At 37.7% G+C, this 27989-nt stretch overlaps 1 protein-coding gene and 1 pseudogene across 31 annotated transcripts in view; both read right to left on the bottom strand.

The window, feature by feature from the left end:
* The window catches only part of LOC140633658 (eukaryotic translation initiation factor 4B pseudogene), a 32012-nt pseudogene extending 4032 nt beyond the window's left edge, over positions 1-27980 (bottom strand).
* The window catches only part of PDE4D (phosphodiesterase 4D), a 1448272-nt gene that overhangs the window by 888435 nt on the left and 531848 nt on the right, over positions 1-27989 (bottom strand). The window lies entirely within an intron of this gene.

Below are 27989 nucleotides of genomic sequence, written 5' to 3' on the forward strand. Positions count from 1 at the left end.
GAATGTTGTGCCAAGAGACTTTCTGAAGTATCTTGCATTTTTAACATGCTATGCATTGAAGACAGACATGTCTTCACTAACTAAAGAAATTTACTCAAACATGCAAGCCATTTGCATCTTGTGAAATCATTTGCATTTGTCAGGCTACTACAATGATGAGCTGATTTTGATCAATGTATTATCACACCCAGGCCCTCACTAGCCTAAGTTACCTAAATGTGAAATGTGAAATGTGACTCATGGAAAGCATTCTTTAACTAGTGAAATACTATACACATATTTGGGGTTGCTATGTAAATTAACGAGCTATAACAATATCTATTCTAATGGGCCATAACTCTGCCTCATTGGGTAAACTCGGCTCTTTTCAGTGTGCTACATTCTGATACTTATTCTGGCTCATGGAGAAATCTCTTCCTCTTCAAACTATTATGTTCTACACATTTATAATACAGAAACTTTCTTAGCATGTTCTTTCTCTCATATCCCTGTTGATCTATAACTGAGTTTTGCCCTAGTTTTCAAACAGAAAAGTTTTGATTCTCAAAATGCCAGACTCCTGGTTAGACTTAGTAGATTCTATTTGTGGCTAATGAGATCGAGTTAGAAACCAAGAATTCCTAGAGGAGTGTCACATGCCAGCAAACTTTGAAATTGGTTGTTATGTTATTACACTGGCTATTTTCAAGCAATCTTAAAGTTCCCTTTTCATAATACAATATAAATGCGCTTCTCCCAGCAATTTCCTAAGTGGACACTTTACAGTCCTCTGAGTAACTTCCTGCTATTCCTTGGAAGGCAGGGCTCAGCAAGTTTTCCCCTACTTCCTTACCCTGCCATACCCTTCCTGATTCACACTTAAACATGAGGGTAATTCCTGCTCATGCAGCTTAAGAGTAGAATGCTAGAGCAGCTCTGAAGGGCCAGATAAAAGGTTCCAGGGTTATAGGTCTACAGAAGGACAAACTGGTCCATCTGGTCCTCTACGTGAGAGTTACTAGCTGTTCCCTTGTATGGATAGTAACTATATCCTGAGAATCAAGAGCAAACTGAGTACACATACTTGCTTCTGAAATCTTATGATTCTTGAAGTGTGAAATGCAGATACTGATAAAAAGGAATTTTAACCTTTCAAGGCCATATGTAAAAGGAAGCTCCTTTTGTCAACTGATTCTCAGGGATATGATTGACTCCTCAGAGTAAATCCAAAGGCAATCAAGTTGGTAATCTGTAATGTTTAGTATGCTAGTACACTCTAATAGAGATGTATAAAATATACCTCAAATATTAGTTTACTAGTGAGTGCAGTTAATAACGCTACAAATGCATTGTGAGTGAAGCTCCTTTATATAAAAGTTATTTTTCGATGCTAAAAATAATCCCCACTCTTGAGATGTTCTAACAGGTTTTCCCTATGGATACTTGTTATATTCTTGGGATTATATTGTGGCCTGAGTAATGCCTGAATTTACATAACAATAAGCTAGATTATAATGGAATTCTTTTGTGATTGAGTAATGCTGTACACAAATTCTATATATGGAGAAACCGAAGCCTAGATGAATTACATTATTTTCTTCACATTGGAGAAATCTAGCAGGAAAGTTCATGTTCTTCTCTGGGGAGTTACAGAGGAAGGAGTTACTTGTGTACTGTGCAATTCTAATTTTGTAATGGCTGGCTGTTCTTATATATTGAGCTACTGAAGAAGGAATAAGAAATATGGAATGAATAAAACAATTTCACTTGGAATATTATGCTAAAAGCTCATCATTAACCGTGAACACTGAGCCCCCAATACCAAGAGCTCTTCACTAGAGCCTGTAGTTGATGAAGTCACCAACCCATGCTTTCAAGTTCGAAGACACCTAAAATCTATATGTATATATAAAAGACGCAAGAAAGTAGATCATTAGCTGCCAGTTAGTGAGACAGCTCAGTGTAAGGGAAAGAACACTGAGTTAAGAATCATTATATAGATTCTAATCCTAATTAGCCATGAATTACCTTAGTGACCTTGAGTATGTCATGATCTCCCTGGGTCTCAATTTTCTCACCCAGTTATATTTATTGAGTGTTTACTGTGTGTGCCAACCATCTTACATATACCTCCTCGTTTCATCCTCAGAGCCACCCTATAAGATAGATAATATTCTCTTATTGATCCTCACTTTACTCGTAAGGAAGCTGAAGCAAAACAATGTTAAGTAACTTGTCCAGGATTATGCTGTAAGTATGTGGCAGAGAAGTCGAACTTGTATTCTCCGATAGGAGAAGTTTGAGTATTTGTGCATATATATGTGCATATGTGTGTAAGAGAAAAAGTATTGGAATGATATGTGTATTTGTGTTTATATGTGTATATTTGCATGTTTATATGTGTATATTTGCATGTATATATGTGTATATTTGCTTAAGAGAAAAAGTACAAATGTCTGAGAGGCTTTTTGATTTGTATTACATGATATATGATATCATCTATGATAAAGGAATTACTAACCATCTGGACAAGCTATAAAACATGATAAAAGTTCTGTTCATATCACATGGCAATAAGACGTCCATTCCTTGAGGATGTCTCCATCACTATGTGAGCCTAATTCTCTGGTTCAATTATTTATAGTATGATTATGTCAAACATGCATAAATTGCTTTGAACATTTAGAAACAACTTGCCCATAGATAGTAACTCACTGTGTTTTATATTTGAGATGACATGAATTACCCACACACTAAATGTAGCATACTTGTTTCTGTATAGCCTTGTGTTACAGGACTCTTCATGTTACCTGATAATTGGTCCTCATTTATTGTAGGCATAGCATAAGACATTATTGCTTTTGTTTCGTTTGTTTTCTTGGTTTTTTATTACTTAAGGAGAAATGTGGAGATATCTAAACTTAAATCCATTTTGTGATGATAGAACCAAAGTTATGTGTTTATATGTGACTCATAAACACCCAAACCTGTTCTCATTTGTACTGGCCACTTCAAATATCAGAGTTGCAGCTTCAATGGGTAAGATTTTTCAAGCAGAGTACAGTACTGATCTAATGGTATCTACCCTAAATGTTACTTTTATTTAGAAATCTTGAATTTTTTGTGCTTTATTTATGACTTATTTCAAATTAATACTTCCCTGTTTTTTGTTCTGCATATCTCACAGTATCTTCAGAGAAAAACCATACATCTCTAAGCTAAGGCCAACAACTGATATGCACCAAGATGTATAGTTCAATATTTTTAGCTCTCTAGCTAGGTGGTTAGTTCCATCTTTTTCGGAAGGATGGCAGTTAAAAACATAAGTGAGAACTTCCAACTGCTATAATTAAACCTAGTTACATAAACTCATTGAGAAGATTTATATTTTATTTATTTTTTAAAGATTACTTATTTATCTATTTGAGAGAGAGCAAGTGAGAGAGAGAGCAAGAGGGAGGAGAAGAGGAAGAGGGAGAAGCAGATTTCCTGCTGAACAGGGAGCCCAATGCAGGGCTCAATCCCAGGACCCTGAGATTATGACTTGAGCTGAAAGCAGCTGCTTAAACAACTGAGCCACCAGATACCCCAGTTACTGATACATTTTTAAAATTTTTTTCATTTGCTTCATTTCTGAATAATTTAAAATTAAGTAAGTCTAAAAATTGCACTAGTTATTATTTAAGAAACAACAGTTAGTCCAGCATAAATTTGAATAAAGCATTATCAAGTCTGGCTCAAAACTCTTAAAGCAAGGGCATAAATTGGGTAGTACAGAAAAGAGCACTTTCAGAGGGATCATTATCAATGTCATCAACAGCAACACTATTGAATCCTATGTGCCAAGCCTAAGTAAGTTCTTTACAAATATTAACTTGCATAATTCTCATAACAAACCAACATAAGGAAGAATGTTGGGCTCTTTATATTTTCAAGTAGCCTTAGCATGAGTAGCTATTGTTAGTACATAGAAGAAAAGAATAACTAGGGCATAATCCTTTGGCATTATAAGAAGTAAAGAAAATTTTCCATGCATTAGGAAAAATTTACATTATCCTTTTATATCCAATATCAATAAAATGTTTTCTAACAAACAATGCAATTCAGAGTGGCAGTTAAATGTTTTAGGAAATAAAGTGTAGTGGCTGATCACTTTTTTTTTTCTAAGTATGGAGAGTTAAAAATCTAAAACACAAGTACCACCTATTGTCACCATCATCTCATAAGATAAAAACCATTTTAAACTAAAAATGTTGGAAGAATATAAGCTCATAATAAAGGTAATTTCCTTTAATTCAGTAAGATTGTGGAAGATTCATGATGTTGTCTAATTTCTGATTTCAGAGCTGACTAATTAAAGTGTCCCCATTGACTGGCACAAGTCTTTGTACTGGTATTTAGAAATTACCAAACATCAGGCCATGGCAGCCGCATTTATGAATAAAATTTTCTGAAAACAGATATAACCTAGATTTGGTGGACCTCTACTTTTTCCCCTATCTTTACAATGATGCTATATTCAGTGGTTTACTGCATCTTTTCAAAAAACAAATCTAGCACTACAATTCACTGCGATATCACTTTCTCAAAAGATTAGAAGTGAATATGGATAAAATATTTTACCTTACATACCACACAGAAAAGCTTTATAAATATTCCCTTTAAATATCTCCTTTTTCCCCCTCAAAGTCCATCTCTGGACAACAGATTCCTCACCCTTCCTCTCTCTGTGCCACTTTACATCCACAGTTCACAAAAGCCTTATAGCCGCTGCCCCCAACTCCACCACTCCTAGCCCTTAACTTTTATGTCCCACTCACTCAAACCCTAACCCCACCCAAAGCAGACTGTGTTATCCCAAGTTGCATATATAGATCTTACATTATGTTATGACTGGCATTCCTCTCACAGGTATGGTCTATGTTCTCTCCCTTTAATTCCTGGAAGAAGCTTGTGACTGACTTAACCAATGAAATATGGCCAAAGTGATGCTCTATAGTTTCCAAAGTTAGATCATAAAAAAACAAACAAAACAAACAGACAAAAAACAAACAAAAAAACAAACAAAAAAACACTGCTTCTAACAGACTCTCTTGCTCTCTCTCTCCCGGCCTTTCTCTGTCTCTGTGTCTCTGTCTCTTCTCTCTCTTTTTCTCTCTGCTTGCTATTGGATCCCAGCCACTATGCTGTGAAGAAACCCAAACTAGCCCTTTGGGAGAGAATGCTTGGACAGACACTGTATAGTTTATATCAATCATCACGCATACAAGTGAATGATTCCAGTTGCCAACCTCTAGAGTCTTCAGCCGAGGCCTGAGCCATTGTAGAGAAGAGACCGGTCATCTCCACTCTACCTGGTTCAATATTCTGACTCACAGAAACCATGAGATAATAAAATATTATTGTTGCTCTGAGTCACTAAGTTTTGGGATGTTTTGGTATGGAGAAGTAGATCATTAATAAGTCCCTTTACAAAGGAGCTCCCTGAACATTTGTTATTACTCATATCTTCACCTTGGGAAGGTTAAGGAGGGGAGGTGGTTAATATTTCACCATCTTCTTCGTTAAACTGCTTTTCAAAATATTGACCTAATAAGCACTGGTCTCATACAACTATAGGCAGTATTTCTTCTAGCTACTTAAATAGAAATGTTTTTAAGTCTTTAAAAAATAGTCTAATGTTTATATGAAAAACATGAGAGTTGGAATCATGTCCTACTTATGCAGAAGAGAAATACTGCAAGTGTGAATTATATTTTGATAATAAAATATATAAAAATATTTGTTAAATATTTATATTCTGTAAAACTTTGAAACCAAAAGGTAAACATTTTAAATTTAATTCATACTTTTCACACACAAAAAAGTAATAATACCCTTGATAGAGCCAACTAACTTCTTCATTAACATTCACTTCATAAAGCTGGGAAAAACCTCAACATTAATTTGAGCATAAAAGCATCCTTTAATATTGCAGAATATATTTTTCAGTAAGTTTGGAAATCTGCATTTACTAACACAATTTCACAGTTCTCAATCTATTCTTGGCAAGATATTAAAATGGCTGATCAGGCCCAGCACTTATCAAATTATTTATATTGCTCACAGAACTATAAACTAAAAGGAATATTGTGAAGATTTTTAATATTATGTAATACATCTGTTTAAATGATACCTAATAAGGCAGCAGTATTTTCCCTCCTGCTTTACTTACACAATTTAAACTACATACATTAGAGTATGGAAAGAACTAGTAACAAGGCTTAGGGAAGGGAAGAGTCATTCAACAGTCACACTGAATCTGGACCACACTAAATTCTCAATTTCCTGCAAGATTTTTATATTCCTTATTTAAAAAAGGAGAGAAAGAACAAGAAGTGATATGACAAGTACTATTACCACTAGTCAAGAAGAACTGAGCATTTATAAAAGGGACACCTTCCCAAAAGTTATTTTAGCATATGAGGCCCATATCCTGGTTTAGGATTTAGTGACCTAATATTTTGGCAGTTATTTCAGCAGCATGAAGGAATGTGTTCAGGTGAAAGAGTCAGATCTATAAGTAATAGAAGAAAAGCAAGAAAGACTAAAAAGTCAGAGATGGTTGTTATTATTAGAGATGGTAGATCTAAAGATATTTTAGCTCAAACTGTGGCACTGGCATATTGAATAAGAACTCCTTCTTATACCCAAAGACCCAGCTGCAAAATGTCACCACCTTGAAGGTACCCTCCTTATCTTTTAAGAATTTACTAGAATACCAGATAAGAAATCACTCCTCAGACAAATTTAGATGAATGACATACACTGTGCCCCAAGCCCTTTTCTTCTTGGTTCTCAGTGAAGTTTAGTGAATTCTTGCATTAAGTAAGTTCACGTATGCGAATGATATGCAGGACAAAAGCTGGAACATAATGGGTACACAAAAATATATGTTTAATCTAAACCTCCTATGAAAATTATATAACAGATATCTGGAATGCACAACATATAGTTGTACTAACCCTCTAAGAATATATTATTTGACTTAATAAGTCTTCTGTTAGAAATTTACTCAAAGTAATCTATAGATTCAATTCAATCCTTACCAAAACACTAACAACATTTTTCATAAGACAACAACATATAAGTGCCCAGCAAGTACATGAAAAGGTGCTCAAAATCACTAATTATCAGGGAAATACAAATCAAAACCTTTGTGAGATATCACTTCACACCTATTAAGATGTCAGTTATCAAAAAGACAAGAGATAAATGCTGATGAGGATATGGAGAAAGGTGAACCCTTGTATGCTGCTGGTGGGAAAGCAAACTGGTACGGTCACTATGGAAACCATTATGGAGGTTCCTGAAAAAAATTAAAACTAGAACTACCATATGATCCAGCATTCCACTTCTGGATATATGTACAAAGAAAATGAAATCACTATCTTGAAGAGATATCTGTACTACCAGGTTCAAAGCAGCATTACTGACAATAGCCAAGGTCTAAAAAAAAACCTTGGTGTCTATTGATGTATGTATCAATAAAGAAAATGTGATACACACACATATAAACACACACAGAGTGTAATGTTATTCAGCCTTAAGGAAAAGAAGGAAATCCTGTCACATGATAACATGGATGAACCCCGAGGACATTATTGCTAAGTGAAATAAGCTGGATAAGGAAAGACATATACTGCATGATACACTTCAATGTGAAATCTAAAAATAGCAATAACAATAATTTTTTAAATAGCTGCGCTCAAAGAAACAGAGACTAGAAAGGTGATTGACAGGGGTTGAGTTAAATGAGGAAAGGTTAGTAAAAGGATACAAACTTTCAATTACAAGATTAATAACTTCTCAGTCTTTCTTCCAATGGATAGTCTTTCCTCCTTTATCGAATATTAGTTGACCATAAAGTTCAGGGTCCACTTCTGGGTTCTCTATTCTGTTCCACTGATCTATGTGTCTGTTTTTGTGCCAGTACCACACTGTCTTGATTACCACAGCTTTGTAGTACAACCTGAAATCTGGCAATGTGAGGCCCCCAGATATGGTTTTCTTTTTTAAAATTCCCCTGGCTATTCGGGGTCTTTTCTGATTCCACACAAATCTTAAAATAATTTGTTCAAACTCTCTGAAGAAAGTCCATGGTATTTTGATAGGGATTGCATTAAACATGTATATTGCCCTGGGTAACATTGACATTTTCACAATATTAATTCTGCCAATCCATGAGCATGGAATATTTTTACATCTCTTTGTGTCTTCCTCAATTTCTTTCAGAAGTGTTCTATAGTTTTGAGGGTATAGATCCTTTACATCTTTGGTTAGGTTTATTCCTAGGTATCTTATGCTTTTGGGTGCAATTGTAAATGGAATTGACTCCTTAATTTCTCTTTCTTCAGTCTCATTGTTAGTGTATAGAAATGCCACTGATTTCTGGGCATTGATTTTGTATCCTGCCACGCTACCGAATTGCTGTATGAGTTCTAGCAATCTTGGGGTGGAGACTTTTGGGTTTTCTATGTAGAGTATCATGTCATCGGCGAAGAGGGAGAGTTTGACTTCTTCTTTGCCAATTTGAATGCCTTTAATGTCTTTTTGTTGTCTGATTGCTGAGGCTAGGACTTCTAGTACTATGTTGAATAGCAGTGGTGAGAGTGGACATCCCTGTCTTGTTCCTGATTTTAGGGGAAAGGCTCCTAGTGCTTCCCCGTTGAGAATGATATTTGCTGTGGGCTTTTCATAGATGGCTTTTAAGATGTCGAGGAATGTTCCCTCTATCCCTACACTCTGAAGAGTTTTGATCAGGAATGGATGCTGTATTTTGTCAAATGCTTTCTCTGCATCTAATGAGAGGATCATATGGTTCTTGGTTTTTCTCTTGCTGATATGATGAATCACATTGATTGTTTTACGGGTGTTGAACCAGCCTTGTGTCCCAGGAATAAATCCTACTTGGTCATGGTGAATAATTTTCTTTTTTTTTTTAATTTTTATTTATTTATGATAGTCACAGAGAGAGAGAGAGAGGCAGAGACACAGGCAGAGGGAGAAGCAGGCTCCATGCACCGGGAGCCCAACGTGGGATTCGATCCCGGGTCTCCAGGATCGCGCCCTGGGCCAAAGGCAGGCGCCAAACCGCTGTGCCACCCAGGGATCCCGGTGAATAATTTTCTTAATGTACTGTTGGATCCTATTGGCTAGTATCTTGTTGAGAATTTTTGCATCCATGTTCATCAGGGATATTGGTCTGTAATTCTCCTTTTTGGTAGGGTCTTTGTCTGGTTTTGGAATTAAGGTGATGCTGGCCTCATAGAACGAATTTGGAAGTACTCCATCTCTTTCTATCTTTCCAAACAGCTTTAGGAGAATAGGTATGGTTTCTTCTTTAAACGTTTGATAAAATTCCCCTGGGAAGCCATCTGGCCCTGGACTCTTGTGTCTTGGGAGGTTTTTGATGACTGCTTCAATTTCAGACAGTCTCTTCAATAAATGGTGCTGGGAAAATTGGACATCCACATGCAGAAGAATGAAACGAGACCACTCTCTTTCACCACACACAAAGATAAACTCAAAATGGATGAAAGATCTAAATGTGAGACAAGATTCCATCAAAATCCTAGAGAAGAACACAGGCAACACCCTTTTTGAACTCAGCCACAGTAACTTCTTGCAAGATACATCCACGAAGGCAAAAGAAACAAAAGCAAAAATGAACTATTGGGACTTCATCAAGATAAGAAGCTTTTGCACAGCAAAGGATACAGTCAACAAAACTAAAAGACAACCTACAGAATGGGAGGAGATATTTGCAAATGACATATCAGATAAAGGGATAGTTTCCAAGATCTATAAAGAACTTATTAAACTCAACACCAAAGAAACAAACAATCCAATCATGAAATGGGCAAAAGACATGAAGAGAAATCTCACAGAGGAAGACATAGACATGGCCAACATGCATATGAGAAAATGCTCTGCATCACTTGCCATCAGGGAAATACAAATCAAAACCACAATGAGATACCACCTCACACCAGTGAGAATGGGGAAAATTAACAAGGCAGGAAACAACAAATGTTGGAGGGGATGCGGAGAAAAGGGAACCCTCTTACACTGTTGGTGGGAATGTGAACTGGTGCAGCCACTCTGGAAAACTGTGTGGAGGTTCCTCAAACAGTTAAAAATAGACCTTCCCTACGACCCAGCAATTGCACTGTTGGGGATTTACCCCAAAGATACAGATGCAGTGAAACGCCGGGACACCTGCACCCCAATGTTTATAGCAGCATTGGCCACGATAGCCAAACTGTGGAAGGAGCCTCGGTGTCCAACGAAAGATGAATGGATAAAGAAGATGTGGTTTATGTATACAATGGAATATTACTCAGCTATTAGAAATGACAAATACCCACCATTTGCTTCAACGTGGATGGAACTGGAGGGTATTATGCTGAGTGAAGTAAGTCAGTCGGAGAAGGACAAACATTATATGTTCTCATTCATTTGGGGAATATAAATAATAGTGAAAGGGAATATAAGGGAACGGAGAAGAAATGTGTGGGAAATATCAGAAAGGGAGACAGAACGTAAAGACTGCTAACTCTGGGAAACGAACTAGGGGTGGTAGAAGGGGAGGAGGGCGGGGGGTGTGAGTGAATGGGTGATGGGCACTGGGGGTTATTCTGTATGTTAGTAAATTGAACACCAATAAAAAATTAAAAAAAAAAAACTTCTCAGGATTTAACGTATAACATAGTGACTATAGTTAAAAATACCATATTGCGCACTTGTATTTGCTAAGCATAAATCTTACACTTCTTATAAAAAAAAAGTAACTATGTGAAACAACAGATATGTGAATTAACATGATTGTGGGATTTACTTCAAAATGTATGTATATATTAAATCATCGTGTTGTATAATTTAAATATAATACAAATTTGTCAATGATATCTCAATAAAGTTGGAAAAATACTTCGATAATGTGATTAACATTATTTTTCTCTGTTACAGTAAAATAATTTTAAATGTTTTCCTTTATACTTTTCCATATCTTCCAAATTTTCTAGAATGAACATTCTTTTTAAAGATAAGTTTAAAAAAGAAAAAAGAAGAGAAAATAATGGATTTCTAAGCTTCTAACAGAAATATTTACAGATTTTCTTTTACCTAGGCTGAAGTTTATAAATCCTGAAGTTTAAAACAAAACAAACATACAAGAATAAGGAAATATATGAAAGCAATCATGATTATTACAGTCAAATTTTATATGCCTACTCTAAAAACATAGGTATTTAATAAATAAAAATTAGTTATATATACTTGTATATGCATAAACTCTACGGTGGTTGTGCCTCAGAGAAGGGATTGGAAAATTGGAAATCTCGGGTAAGAAAAAGAGACAATCTAGTACAAATTCTTTTATTTGAATTTTTTATCTGTGCATATCACATTTTTAAAAAATTAAAACACTATGTATAACAACAGTTGACACTGGTAAGTGTCCAATCCATCTAGCTAGTAATCTTTTCAATTTTAGCAAGTATTTTCCCCAAGCAATGTCTGCTTGGCAATTCATTTGGCATGTGCAGCCTAAGTTGCAAATCAGTTATTCTGTTAACTGGGTGCCTGCCAACTTGCAGGAACATGCTGCCCCATCTAAGTCCATTCCTCTGCTCAAAATAAGAAGGAAATTCCTAGGGATAACACAGAAATCGGCTTGAATCAGCTCAAGCTTCAGCTTTCAGGACAATACAGCAATTGCTCTGCTCCTTTTCATCCAAGCCGGAGAATTCCACCCAACACAGTTGGGAGAATTTTCTTGTTTAATATTCTGTCCCAGTTATTTAACCACATTAACTGTCAGCTATGAGGGTTGCCTTTTGGTAGTAGGCAGATATTAAGCTATACCTCATACCTTCCTCTTTCTATTATAGCCATCCTTTTTGTCCTGGAATGTCCTCCATTACAGAGCCACCTCCTTCTTTTACAACCATCCCTCTCACCCACCTGAACTTTCTTTTATTCAGATCTCCCTTCTGCATGTGAAGATCTACTACCACATAAGATCAACAAGTTCTCTTTATGGGACTTTGGTTGCTAATAAAATGAATAATTAAATATCATTGCATTCTGTTCCCTCTCTAAATCTCTCTTTTGTTGCAATCAGAGGAAACTGTGTTTCACTTTCTTATGGACAAAGTTATCTGGTACTCTTTATGGAAGAAAACATAAGACTCACATATAAGACCCCTTGACTTCTAGAACTGACAGACAAAAGTGGAAATTGAAATGACTCAATTCTGAATCAGGCAATGGTGCAAAAGCAAGAATTCAAAATCAGGGTGATTGGTCCAGGTCTTAGATGGCAGAAAACCTGAATAATAAAGTAGGAGTCACCATATCAATAGGATGTGGACCTATAATCAAGAACATAAGCTCTAGGTGGGCCCAAGCAACCACTGTGCCCTTTGGGTAAGTTAGCCAACAGCTTTCAGCCTGAAAGACAATTCCGTAGCCCTGACCACTTGGGGTCATGCCCTGCCCTGCTCCCCCCTCACAATGACTCCATCTCCACGACTGCTCTTCCCAGAGTTCATAGGTCCAGTGTCTGAGACTGCCTTTGAGCCGGCTGTACCACAACCACAGCAGAGGCATCATTTTAGATTCATGTGTTGGAAAATCATTCAATAACCTTATAGAACCCCCATAGGGTAAAAAGCCAAACCATTATAGGTATGCACGTGGGTGTTTGTGGGAGGTGCTGGAGAGAAAGAGGAGGAACAGAGTGGGTTTATAGTGAAGATTATGAAGCAGAAGAGGCCAGGCTCTCTGCTTGCACAAGCACCTTACAAGGCTCTGGGGTGGGGTCCCGGAAATGTATTCGCCCTACGCTTTTTGTAAGATTTTTCAAAGTAAGATAAATATTCTTCCAATATCAAGATATAAATCTAAAAAGATGTTTTGAATGTTTCAGTAAGATAGGTAAGAAATGACTGACTCCTGATCTGTGCATATATGAAAGATATTTTTTATCCTTAAATTTTTAATTCGAGAACTAAGGAAGAAATAAATAAATTTCTAACACAATTATTGGAATTTGAAAAAAAATGTAGTGAGACTAAATGATTAAATCAATAGAAATCATTCAGAGAGCAAGCAGCAAATTTAACAATATTTTTTCAGATTATCTCAAAGGTGGTAATTCATTAAGAAAAAGTGGTTTCAAAACAAATGACAAATTGGCTTCTGAGTTGCTTAAAAACTGAATTGATGAAGAACAGTGAATCAAATTAACATGTCGAAAATTTTTAAATTTTTTTCCAGAACTGACATAAAATGTTGACATTGATGAAAATGATCTAAACCAATTAGGACACTATAGTGAGGATTTCGGTGACAAACTGTTAAACCAGCTAAATCAGCAATCTGTAAGATTAGTCACCACACACATATAAAACCCAAATTGCCCTAAAATTCTACAGCTTATACATGAAAAAAAACATATTAAAGATTTCTCCAAATCTGACAACTTTAACAATTTACATGACAATTATTACCTAGCTTTTCTAAATAATTTTAAAAATCAACCATCCTGGAGAAAAAAAAGTTGGAGTTATCTTTCTAATCTTTCCATAGAAAATATTGTTAATTCGGTGTCATTTAGAGAAACACAAATAATATGCAGTCAAAAGTGTAGTGAAAAGGTACTACATTGATTGGTTAGCAATATTTTGTGACTTTTAATATTTTATATTTGTGATAAATGCCAGCACAAATTTGTAATTTGTCACGATATCTTTTCTAATTTTAAATACTCACTTTGTACCTGATTGATAATATATTAGTTATATTTAATTTTGTTCTTAAAGAGGGCACCATTACTGAGTCAGTTTCAGGCCCAAGCATTAGCCAACCCCCAATCCCCCCAACCCTGCACCTGCTCTGCAGGTGACTAGAAGACTAGAAGAGGACAGGGGAATATCCACATAAGCAGCCTTGCGGATCCAAAAAAAGTCAAGGTCTTATAAAAGAGACAGAATTAAAGTCATTGTTCTTTTTTTTTTTTTTTTTAAGATGTGTTTGAGATGAGAGAGAGAGGAACATGCACTCACAAGTGCAAGAGCAGACTCAGGGTCAGCTGGCCAAGCAAGAAGAACAAGGTTGGGGAGGGGCTAGATCCCAAGACCCATGAGATCATGACCTGCACTGAAACCAAGAGTCAGATGCTTAAGAGACTGGGCCACCAAGGGATCCAAAGTCACTTTTCTTAATAAGAGGTGGATAGCAGAGACGTGTGGCTCAAAAGGTTGTACATTTTCTCTCTACTTTCTTTTTCTATTAGCGTATGTATGATCAGTAGAAGCTCTTTCTATATTCTACTCTAGATACAAAGGTTATACTCTCATCTCTATCTTGGCCAAAAATCTCAAAGGAATAGGAACCAGATTTAACTTTTCTTCTTTTCAATAGCATTCTAATTCCCTCATAGCTTCATCCCATGGACTTGAAAATTTTGGGCAAGACTGTTTTCAGGTTTGAAATAGCCTGACTTAGGACTCTCCCCTCACACCTGTCTACTCATACCCCTATGCTTTCAGCCATGTGCATCTCCCTCACTCCCTTCTTTGCTCTCCTAGCAGTCTATCAAAGGAAATGTTTACTACAACATAATGGCATCAAATCATACCAAAAGAAAAAATAAAATAACAGGATACAGAAACAGGCTGGTCTCTGAAGTACAGATTCTTCATCTGAATTTACCTTAGAATCAGGAAGATAAATCTCTCCTATAGAATACAGCAACCTTTGTTGTGAAATAAATTCCTTAGATTTTTCTATTTGACTTTTCATGATAATCTTTCCAGTAATATACTTTTAATGTTGGATGGGCTTTTCCGCTAATTTAAAATGGGCTTTTATTAAAAATAAAATGTCTTTTTCCCACTGCTGAGATGAGAAACACAGTCCTATTCAAAGTGGGGTGACTTGTTCCATTCATTGTTTTTTTCAGCTTGAAATCACCCCTAAGATATCAAATCTCCTAGTCTAACTAATAGGACCGGACTCCTCAGACCAGATTTTATTCTTTTTTTCCCATAGCAATTTCTTACCTCCACCTAATAATAACATTATAGGTGGAGGTATAATAACAATAACACTATAACATAATATAAGATAATAACAATAACACTATAATTCCTTATGAACAGAAGTATCTTACAATATAAAGATGTATGCATATTGCAGGGTACTTGCGTCTATTAGATGTAAAGAGATTTTACTCACAGAGTCTGGGTTCTAACATACTTAAGGAGAGATGCAGAAATTAAAATGCAGTCAGTTGATGAGAGAAACTTCAAAAGAGGAAAGGTCTCTGAAAGGGCCTAGAACATGACAACTGGAAGTGGCCATTGGCATCATGTCAATCAACAATCTGCCTGTTAAGTTCTGATTCTTTCTCCCCTTAGGATTTTGACTCTCACTTTGGTCTCATTATGAAAATGAAAAGTTCAACATTTTTTCTCGATAAAAGTAAAATTAGTCAATTTCAGAATTAAAAAAAAAATCAGAAATAACTAGCATTTAGGCCCAACCAGAATAATCTAATAGGGTGTGTATCCTCCTTCCACACCATACAATTTTGTTGCCTAATCTCTTCACTATTAGCCAGTTGTGAGTTCGGCTCTCCTCTTTAACAATGAGCTTCCTCGCTCAGTGCTCTAAACCAAGATCTCTCTCCTCTCTCTCCCATGTGCCTGTGTCTACCTCTAGACTCATCTCTATAACTCTTTGTTCTACATGGGCAATTTCTTCTATTCCCAAATACAAGACAGGTAAATCTGTTTATTCTACCTGTAACTATTTCTCAAAAGTTGGCCATTTTTCTTCTACCCACTGCCTCTACTCTGGACTACAGTGTCATTTTCTCCCAGTGAATTACCATGAGCAGCACCCAGTGCTCATTAGATCATGTGCCCTCCTTAATGGCCATCACCCAATTATCCCTTCCCCCATTCTCCTCCCCTCCAGCCACCCTCAGTTTGTTTCCTAGAGTTCAGCATCTCTTATGGTTTGTCTTCCTCTCAATTTTCATCTTATTTTATTTTTCCTTGCCTCATAATAGTTTGACAAGATACTCTGGCTCTACTCTCCCACCTAATCTTTAACATAGCCACAATGATCTTTTGAAAGAGAAAATCAGTTTTACCCCATTCCTCATTGATTTCCCAGTGCTATAGCCTTAGTCTGGCTAAGGCTTGTGTCCTGTTTGTGTCCTGTTTACCTCTCCAGCCTCATCTCGCTCCATACTATTGCTTACTTTATAGTTCAGTTATATTTCCCTCATTTTAATTCCTTGATTATACAATGCTGTTTTTGCCTCAGGGCCTTCACACAGGCTAAGAAAAAATAAAACACTTACTAAAGAACAACTAAAATTTTCAACCACCACATCTACCCACTTACCTGCATCTGTGCCATATACTCTACTTTCTTTTATATTACTGTGGATAAAGTATCCTGCTCTAATGGCAAGGCCACTCCTCCTCTTGTACTCTAGCTTCATTCCTCTTATCTACTCAAAGATATTACCTTAGCAGCTATCTGCATCATCAGTTTTTCCTTCTTACTATGGCATCCTTTCCACTGTCCATGAGCCCAGCCTATAACACTTCATTACAGGAGTCCAAATGAATTAAAACTGTTCCCATCAGCATACGAACTGATGCTATTAATTCTCCAACTTAAAAAAAGAAAAGAAAAGAAAAATGTGGTTCTATGTTGCCCTTTAGTTAGGCTTCATTGTCTTTTACCCTCTAAACAGAATCTCTAGGAGCACAACAAAGAGTATAGCTAACTTCCTCAAGTCCTCAAACCTTTACTTAAAGTCCCACTCTCACTGAGATCTCTTCTGGTCATTCTAAGTAAGATTCCAACCTCTCCAGACATACCATGCCCTCGTTCCTGATTTCCTTTGATGCCACCAAAATGTAAGATTCAGGAGAGCAGGGATATTTGTCTGCATCAAACAGTATTTTATCCTAGTGTCCATCTCCATGTGAGCAAGGATTCTCTCTCTCTCTTCACATTCCTGAGTGCCTGGCATCCCCCCTGTGGCTCAGACTTGGCATTCCATCCTTGTGGTAAGTGAAGGAATGCATGCCCATGCCTGATAACAGCTCCAACTCTCTGGCTTCCTCTCTGCCACAGGAAACAGACATTTATAGTCTCTTAATACTTGAAAAGCCTCATTCTGCTAGTTAATTCTAACTCATAACTGCCTAGAGTTCAGGTCAGTGGTCAGCAAACATTTTCTCTAAAGGGTCAGACAGTAAACATTTTAGGCTCTGCAGGCCAGTCTCGATCTTAACTGCTCTTCAGTAGTAGTGTGTGATCCAAGAAAACTTCATTTAAAAAATAGGGGTCAATGGGATTTGACCTGTAGGCCCTACTGTGCCAACCCCTGATCTAAGTTGGTTTTTTGAATCTTAACTCATCTTCTAAGCAAAAGTGCATGGTGGGGGAAATGATACAGCTCTTCCCTGTCCAAGCATACAGGCTAAGCCCCACCACTGCCTTACAGACTCTCTGATCCTTCATAAGTGAAAATCTCACCCATTAGCCCCAACTCCCCTGAATCTCCAAGTCACTACCAGTTTATAACACAAAAATATTTTAGAAAGACAAGTAAAGCCAACAGTGAAAATGAAGAACAGCAAAAGAAATTCTACTTGAGGACATCACATGATTTTTACTTCAAAATGCCTCAAAGGGCATTAGTGTTCCGTGATCCCTCCAAGGAAAGGATATTAGAATTTCTCTTCTTCTGGAGCATTATTAGAAAGATAAACTCTAGGAAGTAAAGAATGCAGATCCTTATAATTCCTTTTCAGAGATGTTTACTAAAACCCATATTTTTTAATTTTGTAGATGATATATTTCTCTCTCAGGTGGAAGGGCCTATGTCACTCAAACAATCTTTTGTTTGCTTGTGCTTACAAAATGCTGCCATGGGGATAATTTAAATGCAAATTAGAAGTCATGGAAAGACAACTTTATTTTGTTGTTGTGATGTGAGGCTAATGGAAGCAGTCAGTCATTTTCTAGGATAAAAATGTCCTTTAAATAAAAGAAATGGTACAGATGTTTCAACTAATGCCAATTTTATTTTTTGCAAATGTCATCTCATTTTTTTCTCATCAATTAATAGACTCTAATAAGGTATTACACAAAGCCATTTTTTCTAAAAATAATAATTTTCAAATTGTGAAAGCAATACTCTGGCAGTTTAATAATAGATCTTGGTATTATATGGCAATACATGTTATTTTGAACTAAGTTTTTATAGTGCTATTTTATAATGGTGAAGTTGAACTGACTTTAGGTGACCATTGCTAAGGTCAATTTTTAACATGTTTAAGATATTTCTAGGAGAGACCCTTTGTATTTGTTAAAGGTGCATTAACTTTTTCAGACCAATAAGCCAGAGACCATCTAAGCACTGAAGATATAATTTCCTAATTGGTAAATTAGGCTATATGTGTGGATGATCTACATGAAGAATCAATCTGGAGTTTTCCCAGGACCTGCTGGACCTTAGATACCTTATCATCTCCAGGTTCCTTCAAACCAGGTAATGGTTACTTAGCATAATAATGTTCCGCTTGTGTCACTGTATCTGATCACTGCAGAAGTCAGTGGCGCTTTCTTCAGAAAGATAGGAATTAGGGGCGCCTGGCAGCTCAGTTGATTAAGCATCCAACTCTTGGTTGTGGCTAAGGTTATGCTCCTGATTTCCTTTGAAATCCTTGATCTCAGGAGTCCTGAGATCAAGCCCTGCATCAGACTCTGCGCTCAGTGCAGAGTCTGCTGGAGATGTTCTTTCTCTACTGCTGCCTCTGCATCCCTTTCTCTCTCAAATAAATAAATAAAATTTAAAAAGAAAGAAAGAAAGAAAGATGGGGAGTAACTTCAGTAACTTCAGGCAGGTATCAGAGAAGGTTCATTTCTTCTGGAAGGAAAATTGCCAATGCAAGAACCTTTTTAAACTATTCCATTTGCGTTTTCTCTTAACCTAACCAGATTTTTTTTTCTGCTAGAAGAGACAGCATTGGATATGGAATTAATATTCTGAAGAATTGGGGAAATTCAAATGTCCATCCATTTTTCCCCATAATTCCACCATTAACACTGGAACAAGTGATTAAGTTAATTGTAATTATTTCCATCTCATGAAGATTTGGCCTTATTTCATCCTTTCTATTTGACTAGAACAGACTCCCTGAAGAACAGATATTTTTCTATGAAGGAAACAAATTCTGGAGCATGGAATTATAACTGAGGTTAAAAATCTGTGGATATAATTAAGATGCTCTATTAAGGTAGAAAGAAGGTAGCAAGAAGGAAAGGCATGCATGCTAGGGTTTCTGAGAATGCTGAGGTTACATGCCTATGTCCTCTCTGCAGATTGATGATAAGGATTAGGAAATCATGTCTCTCTGAAATAAGTCTTCTTAATAGGCCACATTCATGTGCATGCACATGCAAAGACACACACACGGACAAACTACAACAAAGATAAATGACTCCTAAAGGACAAGGACACCTACCTGTAAGGAAGGTTTAACTGACAGTTTCTCATCTTTTTCCTCAAAATTCTATATGAGGAACAATTCTGATAAGCTATATAAGGAAGCGTGAGAGAGAAGTATGCTCCCATATCCAAAGGGCAGGCTTTCTCATTAAACTAACAACAGAGTTAATTTTCCTTCAGAGAAAACTTTTTTTTTTAAAAGAGAAAGAGAGAGAAATTAAAATAAACTAGTAGTTATAGAGGAAGAATATTCTCCAGAGAGAAAAGACATGCAGTTTGTAATTTCATGCACTTAATTAATGCAGTGCAAACCACTCTCATTAGGAGTCCATTTTAAGCCTACCAGCTTGAACAGCCAAAAGGGAATAATTACAATGAAACCCTGTCCTTGTCTCCTTACTGAGAGTTTCACAAACTCCGCCAGGAACATCTTGAGAGATTCTTCTTTCCACTACCCTCCTTTTTGTTAACCTTTTATGTAAAACCAATGCACTGAAATGAAAACTCAATTTTCCCTTTTGGTTCCTCTCTACTAACTTTTACTACTGATTTTACAATATAAGTCCTGAAAAACTCAGAGAACTTCCCATATGTTAGTTTCTGGAGTGGTAAAGCCTTATAATAAATTCATTAAGGCTTGCGTATGTGTCGGGGTTCTGTGTTGCAAACAATAGAAATCAATACTGATTAATTTTAACAGGAAAAGAAATTCATCAGATGCATATAGAAGTCAGAATGGACAGGGAGCTTGAAGGACCAGACATGAGCAGGATCTGGGTGGGTAATGAACCGCCAGAATGTAATCACACCATTAGTCTCCCTAGAATCCTGCTACTCACCAGCTCGACACACTGCTGGTCACACTGTCGGCAGCCACAGCCACCATACCTCTAACTTTTCCACTCAGTAGTGCCACATGTCTTGATGGGTCTAAGCCATTCCCTTAAGAATCAAAGTCATGGTAGAAGTAACAGATCGACCACACTGAGATCTAACTGCCAAAGAGGTGTGCAGTGGGAATATCTGCCCTCTATAGCTTCCCTGTGGAAGACTAGGCCCTGTCTCCTACTTACTCTGAGACTCCATCCAAAGAGAAGGGTACTGGATACTGACCAAACCAGTTTTTTATTCCAGAATCTTCCTTAAGTTCTCATCCCCTTGTCTATCCCCAGGTTAACATTCTCAAGCAATGGGGTGACAGTAATATAAGTTTAAAAAACAAAAACAAAAACAGAGAATACAGAGCATCTCTCATTGTAATGTCTGTCTGAATGAGTATAAACCTAGCATCTTAGTCCATTCAGGCTGTTATAACAAAATACCATAAACTGAGTGACTTATGAAGAATAGAAATTTATTTTCACAGTCCTGTAGTTTGGGAAATCCAAGATCAAAGCATTAGCATATCTGTTGTCTTCTGAGAGCCCACCTCCTGCTCCACAGATGGCTTTCTTGCTTAGTCGAAGGGGTGAGGGATCTCTCTGGGGGCTCTTTTATAAGAGCACTAAATCCATTCATGAGGGCTCTACCTTCATGATCTTATCATCTCCCACAAAGACCCCATATCCTAATACTATCCCTGTGGGGGTTACGATTTCAAAATATGAACTTGAGGTGTAGAGTACAAACATTTAGATCACAGTAGGTAGGTTAACTAAGAAAGAAGGTAGAAAGGACTAAAACCAAAATATTTTCCTGTCCCAGTGCTTAAGTTTGGGGTCAAAGCTTAAGTGCCTACTTTAGTGCTAAACAAATGCCGGGACCAGGGGATCCCTAGGTGGCTCAGCAGTTTGGTGCCTGACTTCAGCCCAGGGCATGATCCTGGAGTCCCAGGATCGAGTCCCACGTCAGGCTCCTTATACGGAGCCTGCTTCTCCCTCTGCCTCTCTGCCTCTCTCTCTCTCTCTCTGTGTGTCTCTCATGAATAAATGAATAAAATATTTAAAAAAAAATACTGGGACCAGATAAAACAACTTAGGTACTTGTTCCAGGGAATGCTTATTCCTAGAAAGACTATAAAACAAAGAAAATACCTTATTTAACAAAATTGATAGTTTATGCATCAGAACCTGCTTTAAGACCCCCACTTTTCTGCAAGAATCCATTAAGCCAAAGCTATCAGATCTTTATTCTTTTTAATATTTTACTTTATTTATTTGAGAGAAAGAGACAGCATGAGCAGGGTGAGGTGGTGCAGGAAAGGATGAGTAGAGGGAGAGAGGGAGAGAATTTTCAAGCAGACTCCCCGCTGAACACGGAGCCCAATTTGGACTTGATCCCATGACTCTGAAATCATGACCTGACACAAAACCAAAGTTGGATGCTTAATAAAATGAGCCACTCAAGTGCCCCAAGCTATTAGGTCTTTAAATCAGGTGCAATCCCAACCATTTCTCCACCTACCAAGACCAGGCTGTAAGACTCTATGAACATCCTTTCTTTACTTCCTCTTTCTGAAATATTTCTAAGTTTAAAGGAAGTATTCTTTATTCCAATGAGACTAATCTTAGTTTTTCTTAACCAATAGATTTTTCTGGTGATCTTTTTGGGGACTTACCTGCAAACAGAGACAAGCTTACATAAAATGATCAAGAGAACCCTGAAAGACCCCAGTATTCCTCCTCCACATATTTGCCAAAAATACCTAGTGAATTACAGTTAAGAAACAAAATACCAAGAATTTTATTTTTATCTATTCAAAATATACTGTCAGCACCTAAAATAGTATCTATCATATACCAAAGGATCAATAAACATTTGGATGAATGAAACTGCAAATAATCATGAATGCAATTTTAAGGTAATTTTACTGAATAGATAAAAATATATTTTTAAGAGAAATCAATATGAGAGAAAAAATAACTACAATCCTGTTACTTGAAAAAATGTAATTACTTTCATGTTACTTTCCCATCCTTAGCTACATGCAGGCATCTATTTTGCAGTGCTATAACTTTAACACAAATGTACTTGTGTATTTTGCTTTTCTTTTCAAAAGGCCCCAAGCACTTCCATGGTACCATATAGTTCTCATAATGATCATCTTAATGACAAGATAATGGTCCATGAATGTGAATTTTCATTACCATCCATTCACTGTTTTTGCCAACTGCAAATAATGACTTTCACTTACAAAGCAGTTTTATAAAAACACTAAATAAACCTAAAATCATTAGCCCTCACTTCAGATTATTCAGTAGATACTGAATAAAATACACCAGAAGTTATAAACCAAGATGAGATAATGTGGGTTCCAGTCTTGGTTACAGTTATCCTCTGAAAATCAATTAACTTTTATATTTCTTCTTAAGACAAATGGAGCACTCTCTGCTTGGATCTCTACATAGTAAAATACCCTTTGCTAAGGCATTTTATAAATATGATATACTCCACAATTGCTAAATTCTAGTCACAAGTACTATTTCAGATGGTGAGGATAAAAACAGGGAAAATGACCTTCACTAGGTCACAGAACAGAACAAAATGAAATTGTGTTTGTAGAGGCCTCATACCAGGATTTTTAATCCCAGGTCTTAACCATACAGCTTTATCAAGCAGATTTAAGTTAATATTATCATCAACACAGTTTTCTAGAAGATAAAATCTGGAAATAATATGTAATATCCAAGTTAAGGGAAAAACACATGTGCCTTTCTGGTGTTTCACTTTACTTTAGTAACCCAATTTACTGAAGAAAGGTTTCTACAAATACTATTTGTCTACATCAAATTCAATTTCACTCTAGATTCCACTGCTACAATTAGCAGCATGATGAACTGGAATAACACTTGAATCCCAGCAGTAGTATTTAAGAATAGTTAAGAAAGCAGTATTGAGACAATGATCATTTCTGATAAAGGAAATTCTCAAGAGAAAAACCCAAATGCTAATCCAAAATACCTAAGTTGTTCTTATAACTGGCAAAACAATTAGAGTTAAATATAAAAAACCCAACTGTTTAAAATAGAATAATACTGACTGAAAAGATAATGCACATTTAAAAAAATAAGATCCTTCACCATATTCCAGAGCCTATAATAAATCTAGGGCACAGCTGAATACCATAAAAGATGCAAAATTCTCCAAACACCACAAGCTGCTGCTATTTCCAAAAGATGAAAGTCCTGAGAAACAGAACGCCATTGTGAACCTACTTATTTGGAGTAGAACAACCCCCATGGCCTTCCTAAAAGACTCAGTAACTATGCTACACTTCCCCTTCCCTGAATCTCTGTCAAAGGACAGCTGGACAGATGCCTGAAAATGTTCTGGAATTCATCTATAATAATCACACCTCAGAGAAATACCTGAGATAGAAACTCTTCCTCTCCTCTGTGTTCTTCCAGTTCACTATCCTCACATTGCTCTGTGATTTCTCTCCCCTGTCCAAACCCCCACTCTTGTTATTCCTAACATCTCCAATTTTTTCTAGAAATCTCTTTCCATGGTAAGCAGACTTCCATTCATCACAGGTACCCCTGCATGCTGCCTTCCTTCAAACTTGGTCTTCACTGAGGATGTCCCTTCCCTGCAAGGCAACCAGGGAAGGGGAGGCTGCTCTTGTTCTTGGTGCCCTGTGCCCCCTCCCTGAGATGGTTTTGTGCTCTCCCAGTTATTCACATTAACTTACTAATTGTTACTCCTCCGCTCCCTTGTGAAGCCCTCTTTTGGCATCCATGCCAATCAACTCTGCTTCATCAATGACTTTTGCTAGTCTCCCTGGTCACTATGTACCATTTTTTGAAAAGCGTCCACCATTTTAGCACCTGGACATCTTGAGTCTTTATGCTTGACCTCAGTGTCCACATGGAAGAATCACCCCATGGTTAAATCTCTCAATTCCTCTACTATTTCTTTCCCACTACAACACCCTCTTCCCTAGCATCCCTCTGCATCATGAAAACATCTTATATGACCCTCAACACTCAAATCATAACATAAAACATGTTGTCCAACAAATATAACTTCCTATTCTTTCAACCTGTTCAGTTATTCTAATCTTGCCTGTTTGCCATCACAGAGGCCCCTAGAGACCTTGAACTCTTTCTATATCTGTATCTTCTTATTTCCATATCTAGTGTAGTTGCCGCAATACATTCACTCTCTCACAAATACCTTCAATTCGTTTTCCCTATTTTTCTTATTCCGTATTCTCACTTTCCAGTTTTGGATCAAATAACTGTTTGCCTTGTTGGTGCTTATACCTTGGATGCTCAGCATTACTAGAGAATATTCCAACACATGTTGGTTACAAGAAAAAGTAATGGTAATGATTATTGACTGTGCCTTCAATATGATCCACAGCTCTAAATGATCTAACTGATGCTAAAATTTTAGTTACGGGGGGTACCTGGATGGCTCAGTGGCTGAGCATTTAGCTCAGGTCATGATCGTGGGGTCCTGGGATTGAGTCCCACATCACAGAGTGCCTGCTTCTCCCTCTTCCTATGTGTCTCTGTCTCTCTGTGTGTGACTCTCATGAATCAATAATTTTTTTAAAAATCTTTAAAAAAGTATTAAGAAATAAATTTTTAGTTACTGGGATACAAACACTGCTTCCTCTTGTTCCAAGATTGTGTCCCTATTATTCTCCATGCTGAGAACCATCTCCTTTTAGGTCCCAGGTAGTGTCAGTTCCTCACAAGCCTGCTCCCCAAAGATACCCTATATTATTCTGCATGTCCTCGGTTATATTCGTACTTTACATCTAACAAATAGGATTGCAGTTGCCTGTTTTCTTGTTTGTATGCCCTACTAGTTCTAAACTCTATGACAGAAGAGACTATATTGAAGAGACTATATTGGTCTTGTTGAGCTTTCCATCTCCAGTTCATAGATCAGTATATAGCAAATAAGAGAAACCAGCTATTTATTAGATAAATGTGTAAGTGAATATATAAATATGTGATCAATGCATGAGTGTGTAGATGATTATGTTCATCAATACAACTTGTAGTTATTCTTATATCTACAAAATTTAACTCAATTCTGTAAAATATGTGGGAATATAAAATAGTTGATTTGAATTAAATCATATTAGAGAATTAAAAATAGCCAAAGTCAAATGTTAACTGGGACAAAGAACAGTTAGTAGAGGAGGAAAGATGGAGAACACTGCTGAACACTCCCCCAAAAAAGAGGGAGAAGTTCCAGAAAGTCAGTTGTGAAATATAATATTTATGTATGCTAAAATGTATATTCTAAATTTTATTTATATATTGTAAATTATATATTTTAAATTATTTATATATACTAAAGTTTTGTTTTTTTTTTCCGGAAAAATGCACAACTTTCCTGTTAAAAGCTGTACTTCTCTTTCTCTCTGGCTACATTGGCGATTCTCCAGTTAGTTCAATACTTTAAAGGCTGCAGCAGCATGCAAAAGAATTTCATTTCACTGTTTTTTGTTTTTTTAAAAAAAAAGTTAAGAAAGGTCTCCAGGAGATGATGAGTTTTATTGTCTTGTCTGGGTAGAGGTTTGATTTGCTCTCGAATGTTCCAGGGTGGAGAAACTAGGAGAAAGCACAGGATGCAGAGGTCTATTTGGTGTAATTTTCTCCCTCGTTCTCATCTTCACCATCAATGGAGAGAGCAGCATACTTGCTTGCAGAACTGAACTTGGAAGCTGGATTTTCTTCAGGTTTCTTTGGCTCAGGTGCAGATCGGGAGTCTTAATCCTTTTTGCCGTCTTTCCTATCCGGCTCCTTCCAGTGGTCTTTGTTCCCTCCGTCTCCTGGACCACAGCTGGAGTTCCCACTGTGGCCTTTTGGGACACTCACCCCATCTACTTTGTTTTCATCTGCTTTAGTGAAATGAAATTTAGAGATGCCTCTCCTTGCTGGTCCTTCCTCCGGGGCTGAGCCGGGACTGCTTTCTCTCCACCACTCGTGGGGGACTTTTGCTCTGTGTCCGAGCTCTGAGATCGGGCAGGAGGGTTAGAACTTCGCTTCACCCAAGCATTCTCCTTTGGTGGAGGGGCTGGCATTACCTTCAGAGGCTGTTCAGATTTGGGTGGCTTAGAAGTTGGAGAGTGACAGTCTTCCTCCTTATTCGGTGTTTTATTTTCTAGAGACTTCTCACTCTCTCTCTCCTTCATGCATCCTGGTCTGACTTACTTCTGCCAGTTGTGGCCGAGGTTCCAGTCTGTGATGACTCACTTCCTGTCCTGGACCGTTCCCGTTCCTGAGTCTCTTCACTTCGCCAGCTTGGGTGTCTCTCTCGAGGCCGTCGCTCTAGTTTTGGCTCATCCAGCTGGTGCTGCAGCTTCTCCTGCTCCTTCTGCAGCCGCTCTTCTACTTCTCACTCTCTAGCAGCTGTGTCAACAGGCTTTGCCCCTCCAAAGATAGAGGCCGCTCGACGAGACTGGGAGGTGCTAGCGGAGGAATCATCTTCCTTAGGAGTACTCCGAGGCTTTAGATTCAGTTTGGGTCTTTGGGGGGGACCTCTATCATCACGCCTATAGTCATCCCGAGAGTAATCATCTCTGGAGCTCCAGGACCGATTGTCTCGCCTGTCGTATCTGTCTTCATAGCGGTCCCCGCCTCCTCTGTAGTCGTCATCCCTTCGGTACCCACTACCAAATGCTCTTCTGCCACTGCCTATCCTGGAATCGTAGCCTCTGTCATAGTCTCGGCTGCCTCGGTCATTATAGCGATCCCGGCCTCCGTATCGGTCCATATCTCGGCGTGGACCATCACGATACCCATCCCGATATCCATCACGGTATCAGTCTGAATCGTAACGGTCTCGATCCTTGTCTCCAAAGCTATCATCACCTCTCCTAGGTGGGTAGTCATCGAAGCTGTCCGTGGCAGGACGCTGTATCTGTTTTGTCAGAATCCCGATTTCTATCTCGGCCAAAAGAATGATCACCCCTATCTTTATCCTGTGCTTGATCAGCAACGTCCACTCGAATTCTCCTGTTACCTAGAGACTCTTCGTTGAGGCTCAGGGCACTGAGCAAAGAATCCAGGTCCTCAAACTCAGCGTAACCAAAACCTTTCCACCTCTCTGGATTGCTGGGTTCACGTGGTAAACGCACTGCACTGATATTTAATCCTCTAAAGAATTCCTTAATGGAATCTTCTGTGACATCATAGGGCAGGTTCCCTAGAAAAGCAGTATAGGGTGGCGATTTTGGAAGACGGCTCCGGTCGATATTGGGTTCCCGAGCAGCCCGTGGAGCAGTGGGCAGGATGGAACGGTCAATTGGAGGTGCTCTATACACGTCATCGTCATTACTGTGCCAAGTGGTTGAAACATCTCCTTCCAGGCCGTCTGTTTCATCAGCCCAGCTGACTGGTTTGGGGACATAGGTGCTTCCTCCCCCAGTCCCTCCACCCTCAGCCAGAAAGTCTGTTAGGGAGATAGTGTTCCCCTTCTTCTTCTTCTTTTTTGCTGAGGCCGCCATGTTGGGAGA

The sequence above is a fragment of the Canis lupus genome, chromosome 5 (genome assembly GCF_048164855.1).
Source record: "Canis lupus baileyi chromosome 5, mCanLup2.hap1, whole genome shotgun sequence".
In the NCBI taxonomy this organism is placed as follows: Eukaryota; Metazoa; Chordata; class Mammalia; order Carnivora; family Canidae; genus Canis; species Canis lupus.